The sequence below is a fragment of the Manduca sexta genome, unplaced genomic scaffold (genome assembly GCF_014839805.1).
Source record: "Manduca sexta isolate Smith_Timp_Sample1 unplaced genomic scaffold, JHU_Msex_v1.0 HiC_scaffold_313, whole genome shotgun sequence".
Taxonomy (NCBI): domain Eukaryota; kingdom Metazoa; phylum Arthropoda; class Insecta; order Lepidoptera; family Sphingidae; genus Manduca; species Manduca sexta.
The window spans coordinates 1-4,555 of record NW_023594164.1 but is presented as its reverse complement, the minus strand read 5'-3'; the positions used below and the strand labels follow the sequence as shown (position 1 = coordinate 4,555).

Here is a 4,555-nt window from a genome sequence, read left to right as displayed (position 1 = left end):
TATAGGCTATATATCATCACGCTATACCGAATAGGAGCGGAGCAGTAATGGCTAATCTCAGGAACTACCGGTCCAAACTGAAAAATTCTTTTTGCGTTGGATAGCCCTTTATTCGTGTAGTGCTATAGGCTATATATCATCATGCTATACCCAATAGGAGCGGAGCAGTAATGGCTAATCTCAGGAACTACCGGTCCAAACTGAAAAATTCTTTTTGCGTTGGATAGCCCTTTGTTCGTGGAGTGCTCTAAGTTATATATCATCAAGCTATGACCAATAGGAGCGAAGCAGTAATGGCTAATCTCAGGAACTACCAGTTTGAACTGAAAAATTCGTTTTGAGTTGGATAGCCCTTTATTTGTGGAGTGCTATAGGCTGTATATCATCACGCTATGACCAATAGGAGCGGAGCAGTAATGAAACATGTTGCAAAAACGGGGAAAAAATATTTGTTTTGAGAGCTTCCGTTGCGTGCGCTGCGTAAACGGTTAAAGTTATGCAACAACGATGTATGACGGGATTGTTCCTCTTAAAATTTCTAAAATATATATTATAAAACAAAGGCCCCGCTGCATCTGTCTGCCTGAACGTGTTACACTCAAAAACTACCCAACCTATTAAGATGAATTTTGGTATGGAGACAGTTTGAGATCTTGGGAAGAACATAGGTTCCCGGGAAACTACTACTTTTATAACGGAAAACTTTAGCCTGAAAAACTTTATAACGCGGGCGGAGCCGCGGGCAAAAGCTAGTCAATCATATATGTGACTACGTGGCTTTTGTTGATACATAATACGTAAAAATTGGTATTTTTGAAGAATGATATACTGACTAGAGAGGCAGAGGAGTTAGCGTCGATTTACAAACTATGTGGGTTCATATAACAAGATTTCCCCGAGATTGGATAGCCCGGAGAAATTATCAAGTAGGTGGCAGTTCGTAATAATTGAGCTAAATCGTTTTCGCAATTTGCGTAAATCTTGTGTATGTCGACCATAATATATTATATTGGTGTTACAAGTGCGAGTAGAAAGGGACAACTGAAAACGAAGTTAGATGTATTAAAGCCAGTGCAGTACTACATATAAACCTTAAATATTATGTTTACGGAAATTTCACCTATCATTATATTTAGTTGATCTTCCCTGTTTTTATTTGTTGATAACCTGGGAAAAGTATAAAATCTATGTGCTCAAGGCTTGCAGTCTTTATTCAGTATAAACTTTCTTAATTCTTAACAAAAACAAAGTATAAAAATCATACAAAAAATATATCAAAAATATAACGAGCTACAGTTCGTGCTCTACAGTAAAGCTCCCGGTCGCGGCGAGGCGCTGTCCGTGTCGGAGGCGCGCCACGTGACGGACATCACTCCGCCGACACTCTCGCTGCAAGGCACATACAATAATACAATAATATGCTACTGGCCTATGAGACCGCATTGTCATCCAGGAATTACGTGGTTTGATATCTGGAAATTGTGGGATCTCTCGCAGTTGATCGGGGTGCTACTATTGTCTCGGGAAACCAATGTGATATTTTTAATGTGGTACATACCACTTTAAAGCCTAAGATATTATTTTTAGTCCCTAATTCTAATCATTGATCTGTTTAGGAAGATAATGCGTATATTGAATATAGTAGCTTTTGCTCGCGGCTTCGTCCGCGTTAAGGAGTTTTCGGGATAAAAGTCCCGCTATATATTTTCCCGGGATAGAAAGAAGCCTATAACTTTTACAATCTTAAACTATCTCCATACCTAATTTAATAAAAATCCGTTCAGTAGATTTTGAGAAAATCAATAACATACAGACAGACAGAAAAGGGGACTTTGTTTTATAATATGTATACATTTTAGTGTTACGATATTAGGTGCTTTACTTGCTCATTTGTCTAATTACCTAATAAAACATTATTAACACAATCTCATTTAATAGTGAGTCCGAATTTTCTATAAAATATATTGGCTTTTTAACATTGGGTTAATATAATATAACCGCATACTGCTATTAATATAGTGTCGAATATCATTCAAGAATAAAGAATATTTTCACCAGAAATCCCAATATCACTTCTGTGATAATTTTGTAGTGTAGTACGAATATGGTGTGTGCGTGTGTGTTTGTGACTGAAACTGTGGTGTTGCCGTTGTTATAATCTAAGAGCAGTAGTAGAGCCGTTAGAGCGAGTAAAAATGAAATTACTTTTAATTGATATTTATTTTGTCACAAACTTCATATTCTTTTTCATTGTACACATACAAATCGAATAAGTTATTCTAAAGTGTCACTTTCAAGAAGATAAGTATGTGGTTTTATTTTGTAACGCAATATCGAAAAACCCTGTAAACAGGGTGTCCCAGAAAGTAGTTTCAAGCGGAGGTCAGAGATAGAGCACCCCTTGGGGTATCCGTATCACCCCATGTATATTCCGCAATTTTTCATAGTTTTCGAGTTATGAATATTTTTCTGAATTTTTGAGAATTTTCGATTTGAACGATTAAATGTTTTCTTTTAAAAAGTAGCAGACTTATTCGAGATTTCTTTATTGCAACTAAATTTTCATTAGTTTTACTGTTTTGCTAATAACAATCAGCTTCGTAACTTTAATGAAAATTATGAAAATGTTGGTGTAAAGTAAAACTTACGTTCTATGAATTATAACTTACATTTTCTTCTTTTAAATTAAAAAAACTAAACAGGTGATTTCGTGGTTCTAAGGTAAGGTAAGGTAAGGACTCTCAACTTACATATTCATTAAAAAAACATAGTCCTTCATGGGAGCTATTTTGGCTAAAATCAGCCTTAAAAGACAGCAAGGTGGAAAATTCTTAAAATTTGCCATTAGATTACAATTATTTTTTTTTTACTTCTCATCACTCCTTATTAATGAGTTGATTAATTAGTTTGTAAACTAACCGAAAATGACTGCAAGAAAGCTATAAGTTAAACATTTGGCATATGCTTGTGTTTAAGTTCAATTAATTTTGCATGATTCGTTCTCGTGGTTTAAAGTTTTTAAACGTGGGTGTAACTCTATTACCTTTATATATAACTTTGAAAAAGAAGTCTTGAGTTTTCATATAAAATGCAGAGCAACTTTTCCCTTTTTTATTTTATACATCTAAAGTGAATGGTCGTATATTTGTGTGTTCCCACAACCGCGTGGACCATTAATTTATGTGCATCGAGTTTTATTTCATTTTATTATGGTGTTTAGGTGTCTCTATAGGATTTTCCTTATTCTAAAATGTATTCCTTAAATTATCGGTTCGGTAAATTGTAAGGTGACATTTAGAGTTTTGAACATTTTACCTGCTCATAATTGAAGTAACTTTCAACATTAATTTATTAACTTATAAGTTTTGACAGTTAATTTAACTAAAAACTAGTTTCCCAAGACATATAATTATTTTAGTCCAACAAATAGTTTAATTGTTTTGTTATTTTCTGTTAAGATTTGAACTTTAAATGGATCTAGTGAAAAGTTTGGTAATTATAAAGCGTCGCTACGCAAACTAGGCTCCGTGTAATGTTTCCAAAGGTTTTATTTATCGGAAGTACAAGCGAGTTGAGCGTAGCAGTTGTATTGAAGTTGAGTGTGCAGGAGTCCTTACCCACGTCATCGCATTATATTTGAGCGGCGCGTGCGCTTGGCGGGCGGGGTGTGCGCGGCGGCGGGCGCGGCGGGCGCGGGGCGCGGGGGGGCGGCGGCGCGGGGCGCGCGGCGTGCTCGCGGCTCCGCACCTGATATAGTCACAACTCACTCGTACAAATATACCTACAAGACTTTCACTCACACATTTTGTAGCGATTGTGGCTAGTGGCGTAATAAATGCAACAAATATTTTAACTCATGCATTTCATATTGAAGGCTTAAACTATTTCTGAAGCATCGCAATCACTTAAAATTCTCTTGCAAATTTACGATGAATTTAAAAAATATTAATTATTCAGGAAAAACTCAGGTTACTATAATCAATCGCGACATTTTACACGATTTAACAATATGCAACAAAACAAACGAATACAACCAACAACTACTATTACCTACTACAATAATAATACAACTATACTGATATCCAAACAGCAATATATCCCACACCAAATACAATATTACTAATTTAGTTAAATACTTGTACTTACTCTGTTTAGATCAAAATTATACATTACCTAAAGTTTGTAATAGCTAACGGCATTAATATTTTTTTTATTTATAACTTACTTTTATAGACATTTTAAATAATATTATATACATAAAAAGAAGTTAAAAAATACTTGACCGATTCAAAAATGAATGAATTTTATACCAAAAGAAATTACGGGTTTGTAATTCAATGTTATAAACAATATATAAATCACGAAGCTCGTAATCAATTCTTTCCACCGAAATATTAGATCAAATGCTCACACACGTTTTAAAAACTACTGTATTTAAGAAATGTGTGTGCGTAGAACAGACAAGTGTTTAATATATACCTATGTGTGTATAATTATGTGTGCTGCAGTTTCTATCATTTGCGAAGGTGACTTTCCGATAGGCAATCCGACACAA

The 4,555-nt window shown here is 34.8% G+C and overlaps 1 long non-coding RNA gene across 1 annotated transcript; it reads right to left on the bottom strand.

The window, feature by feature from the left end:
- Positions 1-1,190: 1,190 nt before the first annotated feature.
- Positions 1,191-3,702, bottom strand: LOC119192755. The gene is made up of 2 exons (XR_005113746.1): positions 3,618-3,702; positions 1,191-1,389 (listed from the first exon to the last, which is right to left on the bottom strand). It is a non-coding gene; the product is annotated as an uncharacterized LOC119192755 (long non-coding RNA).
- Between the last annotated feature and the right edge of the window lie 853 nt (positions 3,703-4,555).